The sequence below is a fragment of the Agrilus planipennis genome, unplaced genomic scaffold (assembly GCF_000699045.2).
Source record: "Agrilus planipennis isolate EAB-ADULT unplaced genomic scaffold, Apla_2.0 scaffold214, whole genome shotgun sequence".
NCBI classification, from domain to species: Eukaryota; Metazoa; Arthropoda; class Insecta; order Coleoptera; family Buprestidae; genus Agrilus; species Agrilus planipennis.
In genome coordinates this window covers 455,083-478,713 of record NW_020438974.1, presented here as the reverse complement: position 1 = coordinate 478,713, position 23,631 = coordinate 455,083, and the positions used below count along the sequence as shown (strand labels likewise).

At 31.8% G+C, this 23,631-nt stretch overlaps 1 protein-coding gene across 3 annotated transcripts in view; it reads left to right on the top strand.

The window, feature by feature from the left end:
- Positions 1–311: 311 nt before the first annotated feature.
- The window catches only part of LOC108739151 (tubulin-specific chaperone cofactor E-like protein), a 46,657-nt gene continuing 23,337 nt past the window's right edge, over positions 312–23,631 (top strand). Inside the window, exon 1 of one of the 3 annotated variants that reach the window (XM_018472902.2) lies at positions 312–598. The gene's annotated coding sequence lies outside the window, so the exon portion shown is untranslated. The other 2 variants (XM_018472901.2, XM_018472903.2) reach the window with 2 other exon arrangements.

The following is a 23,631-nucleotide window of genomic DNA, read 5'->3' as shown; positions in this document are numbered from 1 at the left end:
ATTTTGTCAAATAATAATCTGACTAACGAGTGCTTAATATTCTTTCTGTATTAGAATTCAGCATATAAACTAGATACTAGAAAATTTTTGGATTTTTGACTCTTATCTCACTATTGATCTTTGACAAGAGACAACTTTTCTTATATCGCATTATACACACATTTCTGTGTCTGATAGTTATTCTTATTGTATTTATTAACATAACGGAGGGTTTTTTTGTTATTTTTATCCTACTTTGACCTAATTTATTTATAAAATCACGTTGCAATGAATAATTACAAACTTCTAATCACTAATTCTGTGAAAGTTGTTTATTTAATATACATATTCATTTATATTAATTCGTATACAATCATTTACTATACCCACTAAAATGAGTTACGAAAAGAAAGTAAACTTTTTTACTTTGATCTGATCAGTTTTTAAATAATTATCTTCTAATAGCATATTTATCCCAAAAATTCAGCATATTTCAAGAATTTGACAGGTTGACAACACGAAAGCTATTGACATTGTGATAAAAAGCAGTTCAAAATTCAAGTGAAAGTTTTGGATTCTTCAGGATTTTCCATCAAATTATGTCATAAGAACCGATTAGGTAAGTGACTTTAATGAATTCGTTTTTCTATAAGACAATAGACGATGATTACTGTTAAGAGTAACGAAAAATAAAATTACCTTTAGTTGTCAATCAATTGATGCCACAAAGTAAACTAATTAACATTTATAAATTAATTCTAAAATTTGCACCATTATGTACAATTGCATTTACTGCACAATGTATGTTTTATAACTACACCCGTGAGAATTATGGGGCTACCTTGAGGATTAAGAGTCAATTTTTCGTGTTTAAAAATAGGCTTTCGCGGTTAGTATTTGATTGCTCATCTGTTCTTAGTTCAAAACATCAAATGTATATTCGAAAAGTCTTAAAAAATTCTAATTATCGTACAAAATTTTAAATAACTGAATTATAACATCTTTAAGATTAAGTTTTTCGTAAATACTCTTGAAGTACATTTACAGTTACGTTATAAGTTAATACGAATTTAAAAAGTTGAGGGAATATTTAAATTTTTCTAAATTTTAATAATATACCTAATTTACACGTCCGAATTGTACAAATTTATTTTAAGAGAACCCTTTAAAATGGCTTTAATTAAGTCTTATATTTCATTAAAATTTCAAATAGTATGAAATGAAGATGTAAGAAGTAACTTTGTAACATTTATGCACATTAATATGGAGTTGATACATAATTAGTGGTTTACATAATGTTAATACTAAAGAGCAAACAGAATAAAATTAGTATTTTACATTTTCATAATTGGTGAAATTACGTTATACCTGCATTGTTTCACAAACAATCGTGGCATATATGTATGGATATAAACGTTCTAAACCTTGTTTAAAACGTTAGTTTTCACATGCTATGCAAAAAATTACTGTTAAAGAATTAAAAGTTCGTTGTTAGTAGTTTAACATTCACCAACTGCTTAAATTTAATATGCATAGGTAAACTTTGGTCGTCTATAGCGGGAAAATCGCCAACGTAGTTGTCCTCGACTTTCCAAATTTGGGAGGGCAAGTTCGGGTTCGAGGTCGTGAATTATACTTCGCAGTGTGCTTGAAAACAAAAAAATAACGAATCCGGAATCATCAGGCTGATTCAGGGCTTTAAAATTTTACGTATTTAAACTGCATATATTTGTCTATACATTTTATGCGTTTATGTTACAGTCTATTCGAATAAATCGCTACTTTCAGTTGCGCCAAAGCGTTCCTAAAAACAATATGTAATTAACTTTTAGGAGAACTGTAATCTATTGAGTGCTCTGTGAATATGTTAATAGAAGACATGAGTAGATGAAGGTGTTACGTTGCATTTCTGAGTTTTTTTTCGCATAAATACCTAGGTAATTTTGACAAACAATATTTTGTCAAAAATAAATTTAATATTGCCTCCTTATTAAATAGAAGGTACAGACTGGACAAAGGTGTTAACTACGAGGTGTCCCTGCTAGTCAAAGAAATTAATACTCATAATAACCTATTCAAAGTAATGATCACAAAGGTAGTACCTACCTATACATATATTAATACGTTCAATAGAACTTATGATGAGAAAAATTATGAAGCATTCCTTAAAATTATTTAAATAAAATTAATGAGGAGCAGGCAATTATCGAATTTGAGCAGCAAAGTAACCAAGTAAATATCAAGAAAGGGATGTTACATATTTTTACACATTGTAACCGCTTCTTTTATCTATATGTATGAACAAATAACGAAGACGCGATTAAAATCATTAAAAGAGGATAGCATAGGAATAGATGTAAAGAGATAGGTGTTAGCATCTCGCAAAGGAAATTAGACATAGTCTTAAATAAAGTGGAAGCGATATTGAGAGTGGTATGAAAATAAATTAAAAATCTAAACTATTATAGTCTTTCAGGCTTTAGAACCGTAGTCTAGAAGTTGGTTTGTTGATGTCGTGTGTAGCAGACAGCAGAGAAGAACACTTCGAGATAGAAATCTACTCTGCCGTCCGCAATACCTCTGAAGATGTCAACCACAGTCGTTGACGAAACGTTAGACAGCAACAAACTAGCCTCTAGACCACTGCCCGAAATCCCGCAAGATTATAATAGTTTAGATGACGCCGGCCGTGAAAGCCTATATGCCTTTATAAAACAAAAATGTTGATATGCAAGAGAGAACGAAGTAAAGGAAAACCTAACTTTTTGAAGTCAATAATACGTGATTTTCAAATCACTAATCATTCTGTGCGACACTCGGAAAGATTAATAGCAAAGGAAAACAAAATAATTTATTCTTTTCAACTAGCTAATTTTTTAACAGTGACAAACGTGTGAGTTAACAAATGTGTAGAAATTATAAATACTATTTCAATTTTATGTTAGAATATTCACAAATTCTTAAAAACTCAAAAGCTCATTCCAACTACTAATTAAATTCCGCTAATTAATTATTCAAATATATACACAATTCAATTGTTGTTTTTAATAATGAGAATTTTTTTGAAATTGAACAATTATGAATTACGAATATTAATTAAAACGCAGCTTTAACTAGGCATAAATATATGTACATATACTTTTTGTACCTAACTTCTTATCATCTCATTGTGGCTGAGAATGATATATGAAGCCATTCGTACATAACGTATACGTTTTTTATTAAGATGTTATCAAACAATAGAAATAATGATTATTTACTGCTATTACTCTAACTTATTACTCAACCCAAGGCAAGCTTTTTTTTCTTCATTACAAATGAAAGGCAAAGAAATTAGAAATATAAATATGTAGCAGAATATAAAACGTTTAGAAGTAGGACAACCCGGTATAAAAATTTAGGAAGCAGCTAGTGTTACTTGCTAAATATGCTCAATACAATGCAATAAAAAATATGCCACATTATAGTTCATATTTTAAATTAGTGCAAATGCACCGGATAGTGATTTTGCCGGGTACAGAATGCCGGGTATGCGACCCCTATCCAACCGGATCCTAAAAAAAACAGTGCCGCCGGGTACCGAATCCAAACCGGGTTCCCATTTCTCAAGCATAGGTATAAAACTAAAAATATTATTAGCCCAGCGTTGGCAATCTGGTTTCCGAAATTTTTTATTTTTAAAAAACTTGACTAGAGAGGTTGCTAACAGAATGTCTACTTTTACTCACGACGGACGTTGTAGGGAATATCGTAAACATAGAAAAGAGATGTCAGGTACAGGTTACATATTATTATGTAACAGAAAGAGATGCAGACAAGCAAAGTTTGAGCATGTTGTCAGTATCGGATTCTAAAGAAACTTCAATATTCTCAAGAATTTAGGAANTTTTTATATAGGTACAATTAAAAATAATTTCATGCGGGTGAAATAATTTAGAACAATTTTCATGAAAATACCCTGTAGTAATCTCACTTTAAACAAATCCTACTTTTTTATGTTCATAATCTTTAGATTCGTCCTCACTATCATATTTCTTCGGTTGCACTTCGTTTTGACTCTAAGTAGCGGCTGCGACTGTCCATAAACATTTACATATGAAATCTGTAAACGTGCATGTTAATTACCCAAAAAATAGATGGTCCAAGTGATGCGACGCAATTTCTTTTCACATTATTGTCTACGTCTGCTTGATGTCTCCATCCCACACGTTCGTATGATTTAATTTGTTCGAAGGCCACAATATTACGCGTTTTTTTACACTTCAAACAAAAATGCAATGAATAATTCATTTTCCGAATTGTGCGAAAGTGTGAAGAAAAATTCCAGTTTAAAAAAATCAATGTCAAAATATCAACAAACACAGNCCTAACTTCTTATCATCTCATTGTGGCTGAGAATGATATATGAAGCCATTCGTACATAACGTATACGTTTTTTATTAAGATGTTATCAAACAATAGAAATAATGATTATTTACTGCTATTACTCTAACTTATTACTCAACCCAAGGCAAGCTTTTTTTTCTTCATTACAAATGAAAGGCAAAGAAATTAGAAATATAAATATGTAGCAGAATATAAAACGTTTAGAAGTAGGACAACCCGGTATAAAAATTTAGGAAGCAGCTAGTGTTACTTGCTAAATATGCTCAATACAATGCAATAAAAAATATGCCACATTATAGTTCATATTTTAAATTAGTGCAAATGCACCGGATAGTGATTTTGCCGGGTACAGAATGCCGGGTATGCGACCCCTATCCAACCGGATCCTAAAAAAAACAGTGCCGCCGGGTACCGAATCCAAACCGGGTTCCCATTTCTCAAGCATAGGTATAAAACTAAAAATATTATTAGCCCAGCGTTGGCAATCTGGTTTCCGAAATTTTTTATTTTTAAAAAACTTGACTAGAGAGGTTGCTAACAGAATGTCTACTTTTACTCACGACGGACGTTGTAGGGAATATCGTAAACATAGAAAAGAGATGTCAGGTACAGGTTACATATTATTATGTAACAGAAAGAGATGCAGACAAGCAAAGTTTGAGCATGTTGTCAGTATCGGATTCTAAAGAAACTTCAATATTCTCAAGAATTTAGGAAAGCAAAAACGCTTGTTTAAAGAAATAATTCCAACCAGGAAGTTATAAAGCGTTTCTTATCTTAACAAGGGCGTGTTCAAAATGCAGCAAATGGCTACAGTCCCAAGTGGAAATAGAAAGGAAGATGTCAATTCTCAAAGATTATTTATCGCAAACTTTGTCAATTTTGATTGTCCCAATTATAAACGATTCCATCCGCGGACTCACCGTTGGAGGAAAACCAATCCTAGACTGGGCCAGGTCGATGCGCGACTCTCTTCAGATACCTTCAGCCCTAAAAGTTTTAGTAGCCTTTTTAAAATCGATAAATTACTTTGTTCGGCTAGAATAATTGTGTTACACTACTTCAATTCTGGTAAAAAATGTGCTGTGTACCCATTCATTTTGAAATAAATTGTATTTTATGAGATATCACTTCATTACAAAAAGAAAATAGACAGTAGAAACCATAAATTAACACTAACAATTTGCGTTTTGAACTAGTTACACCAATACAATTACATTTTTGTTTACTAAAGGTCTTTATTTTTTTATAATTACCGTTTACGAAAAATTGAAATCAGCACGTCTTAACCTAGTTTTCGTACAAAATCTTACCCTAAGTGCCTTTATTTATTTATTTTCTAATTAATCGTTTTTATACATGTATACTTTTTTGTTACAAAGTATCTTTATCTATTTATGGAACACTAACAANTTTATTTTTTTACAAACCTTTTCTAATTCGTATTATAAAAATTCTCCTTATTATGTAAGTTTTATTTTCTTTTTCTAATATTACATTTTTGGTTGCTTCAAGAGCAAAACAGTTTTTTGGTTCGTCGTTATTTTGTTTTAATTTTGTAAAGTAAATTTAATAATAATTTTTTAGTTTTATAGGAGATAATTTAATAGATAGTGTGTATATTTTACCTACATATTTAAAGTTTTAAATCAAAAAAACTTTATTTGAAATCACATTTTGTCTGTCATAAATGTTCAGCATAAATATTTGCAATTTTAAATCGTATTCATACGTCGCATAACATAAAAGTTAAACAAAGACTTTGATTCATCTCTATACTATATTTTATGTAGAAGTATTGTAATTTAAAATGAGTAAAACGCAGTTATTGTTTTCAAGGTTTTCCACTTTGGAAAATCCCAGTGTGAGTTTACAAATAATATTTGTATTTGTAAAATAGGAAACATGTTTCGTTCAGTTAAACATATTGTTTGGCCACATTAAACATCTCATATTTTTTTCAGCCCTCTTAAAAGAAAGAAACATTAGAATATCATCGTAATTTTAAATTAAGCTGTTACAAAACTTTAAAATGTGCAACAATTTTTGTTTAAAAAATTTTTTGGTCATACATAGTTTGACGCGCATCATAGTATTGCGCATTTTTTGGACATCCCATGTTCTACGCTAAAATCCGCTTATAACGATATATCGAAGGAAAATGTCAAACACATCATACTATGCGGGCGTCATACAAAGCATAGTTTTAGAAAATAAACAACTTTCTATTTTGGTTAGTTATTTAGTTTAATAGAGAGAAAAACTACAAATTGTATATATTTATTAACAGAAAAAGAAAAAGAACGATGAATTGTAATATCAATATACATAAGAAGGGTCAGAAAAATGAACGAAAATGTTATTATTAATCATTTAGATCACCATAGCCGGATATGATTTCTTAACAATCAGTCATAATAAACGATATGTCATTTTAAACGAAGTCATTATATCCACACTTTCCTACAGAGAATTTAATATGAAAACCAAACTTAACACTGCAATTACTTCATATTAAGCGGTTGGTCAATATAGGCGGAATCATAATAAACGAATTCCAGTGTATTTGGTTGTTTCATTAAGTCGTCAAAATTCAATTTTGAACATCCAACTTATTTATTATTAAAAGAATGTGTATCGTGAATAACAACATAATTATATAATTCATTTTCTGAAACTGAAAACTGAATAAAATATCGGAAAACAAGGCGAACTAAAAAGTAAAATACCATTTTACCTTTACGTATAGTATGTATTTACCAATTAATTATTTAATTATTGCTTATTATTTTTAATGGATTGAAGTACTCCTAGTTTTCGTATCTTCCGTACACAAAACAGCTAAATCAAAGAAAACTTTGCCTTTGTAACTAATTTTGGTAATTAATAATTAATGAGGCAAAATACACGTCTGCGTAATGATACATTTTGAAACAAAAATAGGTAGGTACTTGTTGTGAAATAGTGGAAAGTGAATACAATATGTACCGACAGTAAATATTTATTTACATCCTTATAACAAAAGGATTGTATTATTATGAGTAATAACAAGACTTAAAAATTTTGAAATCCACCAGCTTATCTTATCATCTGACGTTATCCACTTCACGCAAGTGTTATTTTCGTATTAAACATAACACAAAGGAATATAATAATTAGGTAGTTACAATATTAACAGCAATTAATAACCACAACAATAAATACGTGTTAATAAGCTTTTTCATATTCTTTCCCGGGCATCTCATTTTCCGATTTACAGCTTTAAATCATTTTTACATCAACTCGTATTAAAAAAAAAACAAAAATGTGAATGATAAAAATTAAGGTTTATTCAAATATTGTATAAACGAATGTACAGACAAATACATTGCAATTTTGCTGTCCACCGTACATTTTACGAAATACGTAATTGTTTTTCTCCATGGGCGTCATTAGCCATTGTAGAATGCAAGGATCATTATTCCTTCAACTCGAAAATCATAAATATTCACCGGTTAATATAAAGTAATTGTAGTGTTAAGTTTGGTTTTCATATTAAATTCTCTGTAGGAAAGTTGTGATACAATGACTCCGTTTAAAATGACATATCGTTTATTATGACTGATTCTCATGAAATCATATCCGGCTATAGTAACCCAAATGATTAATAAAAACATTTTCGCTCTTTTTCTAACCCTTCTTATGTATGTTGATATTGCAATTCACCGTTCTTTTTCTTTTTCTNATAATAATATTATAATTCATTGTTCTTTTTCTTTTTCTATTAATAAATATATACAATTTGTAGTTTTTCTCTGTATTAAGCTAAATAACTAACCAAAATAGAGTTGTTTATTTTCTATAAGACTTTACTTTGTATGACGCCCGCTTATTATGACGTGTTTGTCATTTCCCTTCGATGTCATTATAAGCGGATTTTACTGTATGCAATATCAGTATTTTTCGACGCAGAATTCAAATATAATATATACAAATCTAAATACTTATTGATTTTATCTCTAAAGAACCAAATACATCCTCCAGATTAAGGTGAAAATAGGGAAAAACGATGGTATTAAAATTGAGGAGCATTCATAAACGTTCTATATAATATAAATCACTTAGACTAAATACATGAACAAAAGGAGTTACACAAAGCAACAAATAAACCGCAAATATCTTAAGATCTAGTTTACAAAAACAGTTGATTGCAGGACAAAAGACTACCCTTATCTTAAATTATAAACTTAAATCAAGAAAAAAACAGTGAATGTACCAAGTATTGCATTTTGGTTGCGGCAAGTTTGAAAGTGGGACGACAACTTACATTTATTTTCAGACTCACTTACGATGGGGTAAGAAAACGTGATGAAAACTTGTTGGTTGATTTTCACCTCATAAACATTATAAGGATAATGTGGGGGCTTAAAAGAAATCAAGCGAGACTGACGTATATAAGGAAAGTTTTATTCGGAAGTGCTCCATCAAAATTTTCTCTGGTCTAATAAATCCGATAATCATCATGTGCAAGTCACACATGTATCTCGGGAATGCACACACTGTGATACAAATGCCGAACACTGACATATTAAATAAGTCCATTACTATTTCCAAAAAGTCGTCAAATATCGTTGAGTATTTTCATCCACTTTTTGTATCTTCTTAGAGATATATAAAAAAATATTGTGGAAATATTCCAGATCCAGGTCCAGATAAATTACTAGCAGAATGCAATTTATGGTGCATTTAATATTTCTTCTCTCATCCAAGTTCATACTGGGTAGTTTTTCATCGTGCAATCGGTTGTTTTGTAATCTAGGTCATAACAGATTTATAGTTGGTTTATATTAATAGAACTTAAGTACCTATTTTAAGATTTGTTTCCAATTACTAGTTTTTTATTCAGCTAAATATTGCATAAGGGCAGTTTTCACCCCCTTAAAAATGTGTTTCGATTTCAAAATAAGGGCTAGCCAATGCCTTTGTTCATATATTAAAACTACAGGTTCATATTATTATCAGTTTATAAAAAAAGAACTTTAATTTTAATACCATCATTTTTCTCTGCTTTCACTCTAATTAGTAATTTTTTAGATTATTAAGAGAAATGCAATGGATGTACAGATTTTTCGATATTACATTTAGATTCTGCGTCGAAAAATACTGAGAATATCGTATGTTTTTTTTTTATATTTTTCTGTATTACTAAACATAAGCTCATCTTGAAACTCTAATTTTTAATAAGCATTTGACAATTCGTTGAAAAGAAAATGTAAGGGCGGGAAAAGGGGCTATTTTGGGCCTGTTCCGCAAAGCATTGACTTCTTCAAACAAACAAATGCTTAGTTAGTACTACTACCACTACATGTCTGAAGAAGCCAATATTTAGCGAAACTTATTGCATGTTGAATTTTGTGAAAATCTACTCTTTGTGTTTTTCCTTAATTATGGATGAAGAGATACAGGACTTATGCAAGCTCTCAATCACTCGATAACTCTATAGTCTATAATTGATTATAATTTGATAAACTCAAGCTCATACATTTAGAATGTATTTTTAAACAAGATATCCAAAAAAGCCTTTTCTACTCTGTTTTCGATTTTTCTCTTTGACTTATGATGTGACTACAGTCTCGTAAAAAAAGTAATGACGCCACTGCATTTATACCTAATGTAAGTACTTTTAAGTTTTGACCCACTGCTCGTTAGAGCACGAATTTTTGAGTGAACAATTTTAGCATTACGTGTGTTAAATATAGCAGCGTGTACTTGATGGAACATATTCACGTACCTACACATACAAATAACCGATTACCTCACTTTGTATCCGTGCCAAAAAAATATTACCACCTCTTGACCCACATTGTTTTACATCTGCTCCATTATAAAACGTCCAACCTCATTTTACTCGAAAAGAGAAATAGCATCGCTCCAACCATCAATTGAAAATAATTGTGACCGCGAGGCTTTACTTCACGGTACTTGGATTCGAAAGTTTAATCGTAAAATTACTTAACTGAGCTCGGCCTTTGTTAATTTTTAAAAGTATTATTCAATATTTTTTGGGTAACCAGACCAACGTTTGAAAAATTTATTTTGTTTAAAATAATATCAGAAATTTTGTTAATTGCAAATTAGACATGAAGGTATTTGTAAAAAAATATTTTTGCACTTAGAATAAAGAATATATAATACATGTTACCACAAAACACCAATTTCAGTTAAAACACGATTTATCTACGAAAAACTTGTTTTAACTGTCCTCTTTAGCATTGATAGGTAAGGGGTAAGTTCCTTGCCCCCCCCCCTCCCCCTGGAAAAAGCTGACGAGTCACAATATCGACACAAAGCTTAAAAACGTTTAAACCAAACAGATTAAACCTATATGAACTTACAGCTATTGAATGTAGTGATGTCCATTATATTTCGTCAATTCTAGTTTCGACTAGGTAAAACTACTTGTCTGATAATTAAGCCAATCTTTACTGGAGATTTAGAAACGATGGCAGTTCGTGAATGTTGTCTTTTCATACCAAAGCCTTATGTTTCTAAATGTGTCCGTCAATTACGAAATTTGTAAAAATTAATAAAAAATTTAAAAAAAAAGGGCAGTGGTCCAGTCCAAGTTCACTTTCCGCGATCTGAGGATTTTATATTTAGCTACAATCTTTAAATTAAACGTAAAATTTACTGGAAAGTAACCAACCAACCAAAATGTGTTTAGTAACTGGAATGAATTGAGAATATTTGTTAATTTTAGTTTTGACGAGGAGCATAGTCTAGTCATTCTAGATAAATCGAGTTTTAACTGAAACCGACTTTTACGGTAAGATACAAGTTCAAAAAGTATCTCGAATTTTGTGTTTTTTCAAAAATTATTTATTTATTCATGAATATCTATTTTATCGTCTCCTTCAAAGTAATCCTCTCCAGATATTATAAACTTGTGCCAGCGTTTTTCCCAATCCTCGAAGTACTTCAACAAATCATTTTTTGTTATTTTGTTCAGCTCCTTCGATGCCGTCTTTATCTCCTCAATTGTACCGTAGCGTGGTCCTTTCATGGGCCTCTTCAGTTTCGGGAACAAGAAAAACTCACAGGAGGCCAGATCTGGGGAATTCGGTGGCTGTGACATTATTAGTGTGTGTTGTTTTTGACCAAAAATTCGCTCACAAGAAATGATGTGTGAACACGGGCATTATCATGGTGCAAAAGCCAATTTTTGTTCTTCCATAAATCCGGGCGTTTCTGGCGGATTGCTTTGCGCAAATTGCGCATAACTTGCAGGTAATATTCCTTATTGACCGTTCTACCCTATGGCAAGAACTCATGATGCACCACGTTCCTGTAATTCGAACTGTAAGAGAAACCTTCGCATTGGACCTAACTTGGCGTGCTTTTTCGGTGTTGGATTGTGCGGAAGCTTCCATTCGTCACCAGTTATGACCCTCTGGAGTAAATTTGGGTTTGGTTAGGTTAGATCGCGAACAGAGTCAAACAGCTCCTTAGCAATGTTAATGCGATGCTGTTTTTGGTTGAAATTGAGAAATTTTGGTATGAATTTCGCGGCGACCCGTCTCATACCCAAATCATTGGTAAAAGTGAATGGTAGAAGTCAATCGATATGTTTAAGTCCTCAATAACTTCTATAGAAGTGTAATATACTATGTATAGCATTAATTTCCACATCAACACAAATTCAACAGGAATCAAATTCTCAATCATCTAAATTGATCAAGAATTAATCATAATAGCCAAATCAATATTGGTCAACTTTGACGCCCCTGGCGAATAAATTAGCCTTGAAATTGAAAAACGTCCCATTCAAACACTACTCCGGACTCTCATTTCTAAGCAGAAATTTACTTTAGAATGATTTTCTTTGCTCAGAGTTAATAACGTAACTAGTAAAACATTTATTAAGCATTTTACGTTGATACGTCTAAAACTACCGTCGAGTCGTTAACGGCAAATGTTATGAAACAACTGTACGAATATATTATGTATACAATTTAGTTGCACGTTACAATACAATCCAAGTATCCAAGGCCTCTTACCTGCACATAAATTATAACTTAGTTATATAGTAATAGAAAGTAGATGATTCCGGTGTTGTAACGAAATGAATACATAGTGGTTGATAAAAACTCTAATTACATTTACCATTCACTTAACTAAAGATACCTTCAACTAACTCACTTTTACTGACTGTTTGAGAAATGTTTTGTCTTTATTGCGGTGTTCCACTGCCAACCATTCCATAAACACAAAACGTGATAAACTGGAAAAATTGCAATTTTTTCACCTCGTATGTACTTCTTAAAGACAGGATAAATTAGATCCCCAAATACTATCTGAATTTGATGTCTCATTTGATACTGATGAATTTAAAAAGCAGAATCTCGTTAAGTTGTTAATTTCGTAAAAGTAAATCCTTTCTAGTTAAGGTACTTATTAACTATACAAGTTTTTAAACACAGTTGGAGTTTCTTTTCAGGTTTGATTGTTTTTGTTAAATAATCAATTCTAAATAAAATTCAGAACAAAGGTCATATAGGACGATAAGCATAGTGAGTCGGCTTCAGAGGTATATCTGGTTTATTTTTTGAAGGTATATTGGTACTAATGAGACATGTTAATCCTGAAAATTTTAGACCTTTATTTTGGTTTTTAAATGAATTCAAAGAAACGAAAAATCAGAAAATATTTTTTTTTCAAAAAATTCTGGGAAAAATAATAGCTCATAATCTTTATAATAATCATTAAGAACAGGCGATTTTTTCTGAAATAATTTTTTTATTATAACATTCTAGAACAATTGTGAAATTAACTTTTTTTATGTCTTTTCCAATGTTGAATAACCTCTGAAATCATTAAATCGATCAAAAAGGTACGCCATATTGAAGAGCAATAAAAACAGATGTTTTTAAATGACATTAAAATAAGTTTATTTCAAAATTGTTCCAGAACGTTATCAAAAAGAAAAAAAAAATAATTTCAAAAAAGATTGCCCATTTTTTATGATTATTATAGGTGATATGAGCTGGTATTTTTTCCGAGTAAAGCCTTTATATGTCTCTACAACGTGTATAAATTTGATTCAAATCGATTAAGCTGTTTTCGATAAAAAAAACAATTACAGATTTTTCGCTTTTTAGATTTATTCAGAAATCGAAATAGATAGAGGTCTAAAGTTTTCAGAACTAACCTATCTCTTTAGTTACCCTCAAAAAAATAATTCAGATATGGATGTTGTAATTTTTTTAATCAACAACAACGGTGCATTTATTGTAAAACATCGTAAATCTACAGGAAAGGCAGAAATTTCTACTGGACACATGTATTTGAGTCCATTATCAAAAGTAAAATGATACTAATCTACTTCTAATATAGTAATATAATTTTAATATTGATAATGGGCTAATAATACCCGAAACAGTCGAGTCAATAATTTGGTAAACATTATTTTTATTGTTTTTCTGTATTTTTTTTTTTTTTTGACCATTAAATAACTAAAAACATTGGAATATATATTTGCTAACGACAGTTTTAAATATCAGTGGACATTTGAGAGTATATTTGAGGGGACGAATTTTATTGTCAGGATTTTTCATTTTTTGCGTGTTGGCAAAAGATTTTCTTATCGATAGAATGCACTGGTGTATATGATTAATTGAAATTAATGATCTTATGGGGTCTTGGTACGGAATGGGAGTAGGGATTCGCAGGAGTGAATAAAAGGGGTCGAAAGGTTCTTGGCACGTTGTTTTTCAAGGATATTGATTCATCCAGACGTAAGAGCAAAAGCTGGTGGTATGTGGTCGGTTTGCATTGAAATCAGACGAAAAGGTTAACGGCTTTTACAACGTTTTTGCCTCCCACGGACGTCAGGATCTTATAACTACGTATACGTATATATAATAGACAAAATGGTTCCAACAAACTTTATAAACAATATTTCAATCGAGTTGTTTTCCAGAAAATAATTGGTTTTCAAAATGATAGAATTGCCAGAGACTTTGAAATGTTCATTTATATTATGTCATATCACGCTACTAATATAAATACTTTTAGAAACTCTTTACACTAAAAAATAAATTAAAGAAAACGCTCCATAATTTCCATGCTCGATTATCACAAGTAATAGTCGCAGAGGATTGAGAAACATTAATTTTGAAAATGTATAATTTACCACATTTAATGTTCTAAATTATATTATAATTTACCTATTACTGACTAGCTCTTTTTAAGGAAGCGGTCATTCTCTATAGCGAAATAAAACATCACTTAGATTAGGTTAGTCTATACATATTATAATTTTGTATCCCTTTACTGTTCAGCTCTTTCTAACAAAGCAGTCATTCTCTGTAGCGAAACAATACGCCACATTTCAACTGTAGACATGGACAAACAATACAAAACTTGTATGCATCATCATCATCATCATAAGGTCGTCAGTCCTAAGACTGGTTGGACACGTATCTCCACTTTTTCCTATCCTGAGCTAATCTTCGCACTAGAACCAGAACAGCCCACATCATTATCTTTTTTCGAACAGTAATCTAATCTAGGTCTACCTCTACCCCTCTTAACTCCTATTTCTGCCTCTAATATGTCTCTGACTAGACTTTCATGCCTGAGAAGGTGTCCTATCAACCTATCTCTCCTATTTTTTATTGACTTCCATAGAGTCCTCTGTTCTCCTGTTTTCTCCAATACCTCTTCATTTCTAACACTACATTTCCAACGCTTCTAACCTTTTCTTTTCCGCCGCGCCCACTGTCCATGTTTCGCACCCGTACAACGCCGTGCTCCAAGCATACACCTTTCACAACCTTTTTCGAATTTCTAAATTAACCATTCGCGAGCAAAGAAGTGACTTCTTTTTATTAAAGGCGACACGACCCTGCGCTATCCTCTGTCTTATATCCCCACTACTCCTTCCTTTCTGACTTATCTGACTTCCTAGGTATCTTAAATCAGCCACTTCTTCCAATCCCTCGTCTCCTACCAAAAAATTGTCATAATGCGTGTAACAAATAATGATGTCGGAAGATACGTTTCGCACTGAATTAACTTATCATCACGATTTTATTTCGTTAAAGGAGACTCACGTTAAGTTTTAAAATACGAAAAAAATATAAAGATTATGACTTAAATATCTGGTATCGAGGTTATATCATTTTATAAAAGAAAAAGAAGTTAATTACATAAGTGTTTAGATTAAAGTATCATTCAGAATTTAGAAGAAGTACAAAAAGTTAGTAAATGTAATAGTCTTGTGGAAATACAATATAAAATAGAACTTCACAGACATTTTTTGATACAGATTTTTTGGCGATCCTTCTCATATATATTTATGTACATAAATATGAGTTCACCAAACAGTTTTGTCTTCAATGACATGGCTTCCATTGAACCCACTTGATTTATAAGATAAGTTGAATGCACAAAACAAGCCCATTGTCAGTATTTTGATACTTAAAGTTCACTAACCTAAATATATGTGTAATTAGAATAATTGCCGTCAACATAATTAGGTACTTAGGTGTGTCAAAAGAAAAATTGCGTCTCTCGTTTCGGACGTACTAATTCGAGTAGGAAGAGAACTCTTCCACTTGTAATCGTCATTTTTCAGCTGATGATTTGTAGGAACTTTGTTTTATTCTTTTCAACCAACATCGAAAAAAAGAAAATGTTCTCAATTCGACTGTATTTTTTGTACGTATATTCGGCGATTTAAGTGTTTTAATTAGTAAAAACTAAAGCAATTTTTTGATCTCAGTCTGTTACACTTTTTGTAAATGTAAGCCTATACATACGAGATCTGTTCAAAAAGTATCGTGAATTTTGAATTTCTTCGGGTTACGTTTTCGTGAATTTCGATTTATGACTATTCCAAAAAAATGGATCAAACGATTTGTATCAAATTTTGTATGAAAAACAAAATTAAGTCCGCGGACGCATTTCGAATATTAACTGTGGCATATGGTGAAGCTACCTTGGACCGAAGCGACGTTTATCGGTGATACAAAATTTTCTCAGAGGGCCGAGAAGTTATGAAAGACGAGGAGCGTGCCGGACAATAATAGACAAAAACATTGATAAAGTGAAAAAAATTGTATTGGCCAATCGTCGAATCACCGTTAGAAAAGTTGCTGAGGACGAGTCGCCGCGAAATGCGTACCAAAATTGCTCAATTTCGACCAAAAACAGCATCGCATTAACAATGTTAAGGAACTGTTGGACTCGACGACCCAAATTTGCTCCAGAGGGTCAAAACTGGTGACGAATCATGGGTTTATAGCTATGACGTAGAAGCCAAAACTCAATCATCTCAATGTTAGCTGCCGCACGAACCAAGACCGAAAAAAGCCCACCAAGTTGAGTCGAATGTGAAGGTTTTGCTTACAGTTTTCTTCGATTGCCGAGGCGTAGTGCATCATGAGTTCTTGTCACAAGGTAGAACGTTTAATAAGAAATATTACTTGCAAATTGAGTTATGCGCAATTTGCGCGAAGAAATCCGCCGAAATGCCCGGATTTGTGGAAGAACAAATATTGAATTTTGCACCAAGATAATGCCCGTGCTCACACATCGTTGCTTGTGCGCGAATTTTTGGCCAAAAACAACAAACCAATAATGCCGCAGCCACCGTATACCCCAGATCTGGCCCCCTATGACTTTTTCTTATTCCCGAAACTGAAGAGGCCCATGAAAGGGCGACGCTACGCTACGATTGAGGAGATGAAGACGGCAAAGTCAAGTATACAGTAAACAAACCAAGTCTTCACTTATAGAAAAATGTGTCACTTGACCTAAAAAATCATAGATATTTCTCCGTTGCTGTTGCACCATAATTGCTGATGTTAATCCCCGTTTTCATAAAATACGCAATTATTTTACTTCAATTTGCCTATTTCATGGAATAGGTAATAAACACATTCAAAGCTATACTTTAATAATTTAATAATTAGGTTTCCGATCAATGAGATTCTTTTAAGATTCACTAATTTAAAACCCATCAGTTGTTTAATTTGTATGATTGCCTGAAAAACTACCCAGGGAATTGGCAAGTCCATTGCTTATTTCATAAATTAGGAAAATTTTATTTTGTCTACTATTTCATTAAATAGAGTTTCAAAAACGCTTTAAATGTAGTAACACTAAAGAGAGTGACATTACTAAAACTATACTGAAAATTAAAATTCTTTAAATCTTTCTTTGGTAAAAAATTCTGTTTCAATACTGTTTTATGTATTTTTACAAATACAATATAGGACAAGAGTTTTGCAGACACGATCGAAAAACTTGGCAAATCACGTATACAAGATCAGGACCTCATTCGAATGTGTAAAATTATACCGACGATAATATCAGAACTATCCCACTTCCTGTTGATCATTATGAATTATAATATCCAACCATTATTGTCTGCATTCATTCAAATTTTCTGCGGATTTTTTTTTTATTTAAAGATGACATTTATTTTGGTTCATTTCTTAATTAGCTTAGTTTTTTCATTTATTGTAGGTTTCTATAAGCTTATTCGGTTTGTTGTTTTAAAAACACGTGATATGTACCTACTAAAAAAAAACAGATTTCTATAGTATTCATCTTAATGGATGTTTTCTAGTAAGTAGTTTTTAAGTAGTTCTTAATGTATCATAAAGTATAAAGAGATAAGCATCCCGTTTTTTACAAAATGATATAGCACCAAGCAAAGTCAACCAATACAGATAAAATGTCACTTCTGTACCTAAATGTATTATACCTACGTCCTGAAACGAAATAAAGCAAAATAGGTTACATGAAATAATGATGAAAAACTATTTTCATTTCTTTATCATCATAAATCCTAAGACTGGTTCCTTCAAAAATTTATTTACTTATCTTCATAAAGTCGTCATCCCTAAGACTGGTTGGACACATACCTCCACTCTTTCCTATCCTGCGCTAATCTTCGCATTTCCCTAAAACTATAACAACCCAAATCCTTAACTATTTACAAACAGTAATCTAATCTAGGTCTACTTCTACCCCTCCTAACTTCCGTTTATGCCTCTAATATGTCTCTGACTACACCTTCACGCCTAAGAAGGTGTCCTACCAACCTATCTCGCCTATTTTTTATTGACTTCCGTAGAGTCCTCTGTTCTGTTACTCTTTCTAATACCTCATCATTTCTAACCATCTCTATCCAAGGTATCTTCATCATTCGCCTGTATCATTTATGTACTTATTCAATAAAAATATAAAAAAAGACTGTGACGAAGTAACTGAATAAAGACCAAGAGGACACCCACCCTAAATGTCACAACACTTTGAAAAACGCGGCCTCGCAAGACTTGCTTTAAAGAAACTTGTTTTTGCGTTTTTTTAGTGTTGTGGTATTTGGGATAAGTCCTCTTGGATTATTTATCTGCATTCTCCCTAAAAAATGGTATTGAGTAGGTAAAAAAAAATTCCATTCAAGTATTACGTAAGTACTACAGGGGGGACAAGATGACATGAGGGATGGGGGGTGTGGATGGTGATTACGCTGATTTTCTACAAAATTTAATCGATTTTGATTTGAACACATACAGCAACCCTACTTGTCTATGCTTTACTTAAGCGTGAGGGTTGGGTTAAGAGGTTTGTTTACTATTGCTGACGAGGGGGAGGGGGTTAATAATTGCAAAAATCTGCTTACATAATACTTGAACGACACCTTATTACTACAGGTATTACAATTACTACTTGGATTACGCCATCCCATTTTCCTCAATCTTTGGTAATAAGTTGTCAAGTGCATATTTCGGTTTATTATTTCTGGAGACTCCCATAATCAGGAAATAAATGAAGAAATAGTTAGAAAAATATCCGACAACAGTAAAAGTAAAGCTAATTTTAAAATCTAAACGTGGTAGTAGTCCTATTAAAATGTATATTTGTTTGACTGTTTTGTTTGGTGTGAATGATGAAGAAATATAATTCTTTATTTGAGTGTGATCATCCTGTTTCTCGTAAGTAGTCACTCAATTTGCATTCATCAGTTATCGCACCAGTCGTTATGCGTACCGCTGTTGCGACTATGCAATGGACTATTTACGTTTGCAAGTTACAAAGCAGCAGGATTGAATCAGCTGCGGGAAATAATTACCTCGCCAGCTGATCTGCCAAACAAAACCCGCGAGTCGCAGGTCGCCATCCGCGCAGTTTACTTTCGGATTTGTTCGTGAATGTCGCGCTTGGACGTTTCTTCCTTCAAATCATTTCTAGTGTTTTTGTATTGATTGAGGGAACAGTTCGGGGGTCACTTTTGACATTGTACGTGCATTTCCTCGTGGATTTTTCTTGTGACGTTTGATGTTTGGAAACACAATAGGGATTTGTTGTGAGTATTATCTATTTGCTCGTGTTACAGTGTTTCTCTTTGTTACTCCACGGATCGTTCATATTCGCGGTTTTTCGTTCGATTTCGGTTTATTATGTAAACAAAGGCTGCTTGATCGTCGTGTTTGATACTTTTTAATCGCTCAAAATAATAATAATGCATGTAAAAAGTGGTTGTATCTTTATTGTCTGACTCCTTGGGCAACTCACCTGAACTGGTCGACCCAAAACTTTTTAAGTGCAAAGGTATTAGAACTACAATTTTCTTCGACTTATTGTTTCTTTATGTATTTGTATTGTGGATGTATATTAATAACGCAAATAATAAAACATAATGTAATAGTGCAACAACAGTATCTACTGAAAAAGATACCTGTGGAAAATGGGTTTGATCTCCATGAAAAACCAGCACAAACAACGTGTAATATACAGCGAAGGTCTTACCTAACTAACCCAATTGAGAAGATTCAGGTCAGGTCAAATGAATATTATTTTGTTTTTGAATCGATGTCCACAAACACACCGTTCGAAAATTACTGACAATGACAACTTATAAATAACACTTTGTCATCTACTTCGCATAAGATCGTATTTTGTACGTAGATAGCACGGAAAATTACCGTTCGAAACTTTTAACATACCTATTTATTACACATATATTTTAGATACTTACCTTGGAATGAAGAAAAAAGGATTTTACAAAATAATTGAAATTTAATTAATAATTAGGACAAATGGTAGTAATCTTTTGAAAGAAAAGAGTTATTTAGTTTATGTATTATTAGACTAAAAAAATTATAATTAGTGACAGAGGGGTTGTAGTGTACCTATGGTCCCATATACACATATTTTATCTTTAATGATAACTATAAGTGCAATGATAAACGTAGCCTATGACCATTTGTTATTTATCGACATGATAATGTAGCATTAAATAAGTTTATAAACAAAAATAATATTACTATATAAATTTTACAAAAAAAATTAAATCTCAATTAATTGCTAATTCGATAAGTCGATCTTCACTCTTGACCGCAAGAGTGCTTCAGGTACGATGTAAACCTCCTCAATGTAGAAAATGTGGTCACTGGCAAAGTTGCAAATATGTTTAGGTAATAATATAAAATATTTGGGTGTAGTTCAACTTTGCACTCCCCAAGAACTTTAATAGCACATCATGGTCGATCTGATTCGGCTTCAATAAGCTTTTCAAAGCTCGTACTTCGCGATAGTACGAGGGCGGTGGACAAAAGCACCCTGACGATAATGTACCCTCGAATCATCCACGTAATTATTCATATCACTGAAAAATTAATGCACCCACTAATTTTCAAAATCTCTTAATCTCTAAATTCCCGCAGCCAGCTATGACTTTACCGCGTAAGTACCCTTTTGACCACCCCCCTTTTGGTAAAGCCATGAGTAGTGGCCCACCCTGAATATAAATGTACTTCTAATATACTTAATACAACACGTAAAATTCAAAACGGTAAAAATTCAACTGTACATACTTAACCCAAAACGCTTTGAGCTTTGCAGAAATGAAAATTTGAAATCATCTACATCAAACCTACATTGTGCAAGACCTCATATACTCCTTAAAATGAAAATATAATCATACGCATAATATAAGCTCATATAATTTCGCAATAATAGCGATAAAATATTTTCATTTTATTTTGTCCAAATTGAGAGCTTTTGCGATGTTTCTGTAGATGAACGTCATTGCTTCAGTACTTACCTAAGAAAAAGTCAATTCCTTGCAGAAGAGTGTTAAAGAACCCGCTAGGGGAGGAAATAACTATGTGGTGTCTAGTCTGAGATATGTTTAAATATTACTTCCTAAGTTCCTACGAAACTCGACACGTTTTGGGTTTTATGGAGCTTAAAACCTACAAAGGTGTGGCCCACTTTTGGTCCATGTAAAAAAAAATTGCTCTGTCTCTGATTGGTAATTACTATTTGTAAATAGGGAAGTTTTTTTTTAACATTAGATCAAAGCGAAAATTACCTATATCTAATAAAGATGCATTAATTGTAAGAAATTTTTTGTATTTTACTATGTAAATGTCTTTGTTTTTCTATCACAATTCATAGCGTTCCAAAAAAGCGTTTTTTTCTTTATCCGATTGTTTTTTCCAACCTTTTACATTTTTGCAGACCTAATACCTGTATGTAGAACTCTATGCAACTAACACGACATATGTACTTTGTATATAGGATTGAGTTTAATTAAATTATATGCGCTTTGGCCTAACTCTAATTGCATAGGTATTTTACCTGTTTAAACTGGTTTTAAAACCTTATTTAAAACTTAAACAACTTGGTGTACCTATGTAATGTAACGTATGTAACTACGACGTATTTACATGTATTTCCAGCATAATATGTATGTATGTATATATGCATTCATGTATTTTATCTTGTCCCAAAAAGTCCTTGTCACTGAACCGTTTTAATTGTGTGAAAAACGCGAATCAGGGTCGGTCAAGTTCTGCGTAATAGAATTTGTCGATGACGCTCCATTTGTTATTGAAATGTATTTACAAAATTAATATACAACGTATCTTTACATGAGATAAGTGATCAGATAATAAAGACACTTTATATTGCACACAATAAATTAAAAGTATCTGTGATTAGCATAGGTGCTTAATACTAACTTAAGTTCATTACTTTTGTTAAAAATACATGTAAATTTTCAGTTTTTGATAAATCTGTCTGTTTATTGTTAGTATTCAGTTGTTTAAATCATTTTCTAATATAATTCATAATCCGTTTAAAAAAATGTGTTAATTTAAGTTTTAAATTGAAAATGATATTTCGCGATGTATTTTAATTTTTTTTTCACGGACTGATCATTTTTCTTTTAAACAGACATTTTCACTTTATAAACAATAATATTTTGTTACATCATGTTTATCCCAGTGGCGTATTAGTTCAGAACTGTTGAAAAATGTGTAAAAATTTGTTACTGAATGTAAAAAAATGCCACTCAAATTTAGTAAAAATATTGTAGTTATATACTCGTTCTTGGTTCACATCATACTGTTATGAAATTATGCATTTACCTCCAAATATTTATATTAATCACAGTGTTTTTACTGCAATAAAATTTATTACACTTAAATCTAAATGATTTACAATGCTATTTTTTCATGCGACTTGCTTTATTCCATATTGAGGGCAATTTTGTACAATTTTTTTTATTGCCGACGAGTTAAGAGAAAAAGGGGATAGGTGGAAAGACTATTGAAAATATTTAAGGAACCTACACGCAGAACAAGTGTTATGAGATATATTAGAAGAAGAAATCAGCAAGTAGGGCAAATGGAAGTTTTAAAACATGCCAGTCAAAAAGTAAGGTATAGTTTGTTTAAACCCGTTAGTCACATTTACGGAACTAGGAAAATTCTGTATTACTACAAAAGGGATAAAAAAAATACCAATATCCAAAATATCCAAAAAGGCAGGCACGGATAGTTAATTAAGTGAACAAATGAAAAGAAGTAAGGAAGAACACAGTGATAAATTAATAAATAAATTATAAAATACAAGGGGAACATAGTGGATTTGGAAGGAAATAAACAGATATAGAAAATGTAGTAAGGAGCAAGGAAATAGCGGGATTGAAGGAGAAGAATGGAATAGGTATTTTAAAAAGATATTGGAAGGAAAAGTACGAAAAGGTGGCATGGCGCAAGTTTGACCGGGTTAGGTTTGGTTAGGTTAGGTTAGGTTAGGTTAGGTTAGGTTAGGTTTCGCTGAATTGACTTAAGTTGGATTGTATTATGTTTTATCATGTTAGATTGGTTTATTAAGGAAGGGAAAGTACAGAAAAGTGGCATGGCGCAAGTTTGACCGGGTTAGGTTTGGTTAGGTTAGGTTAAGTTAGGTTAGGTTAGGTTA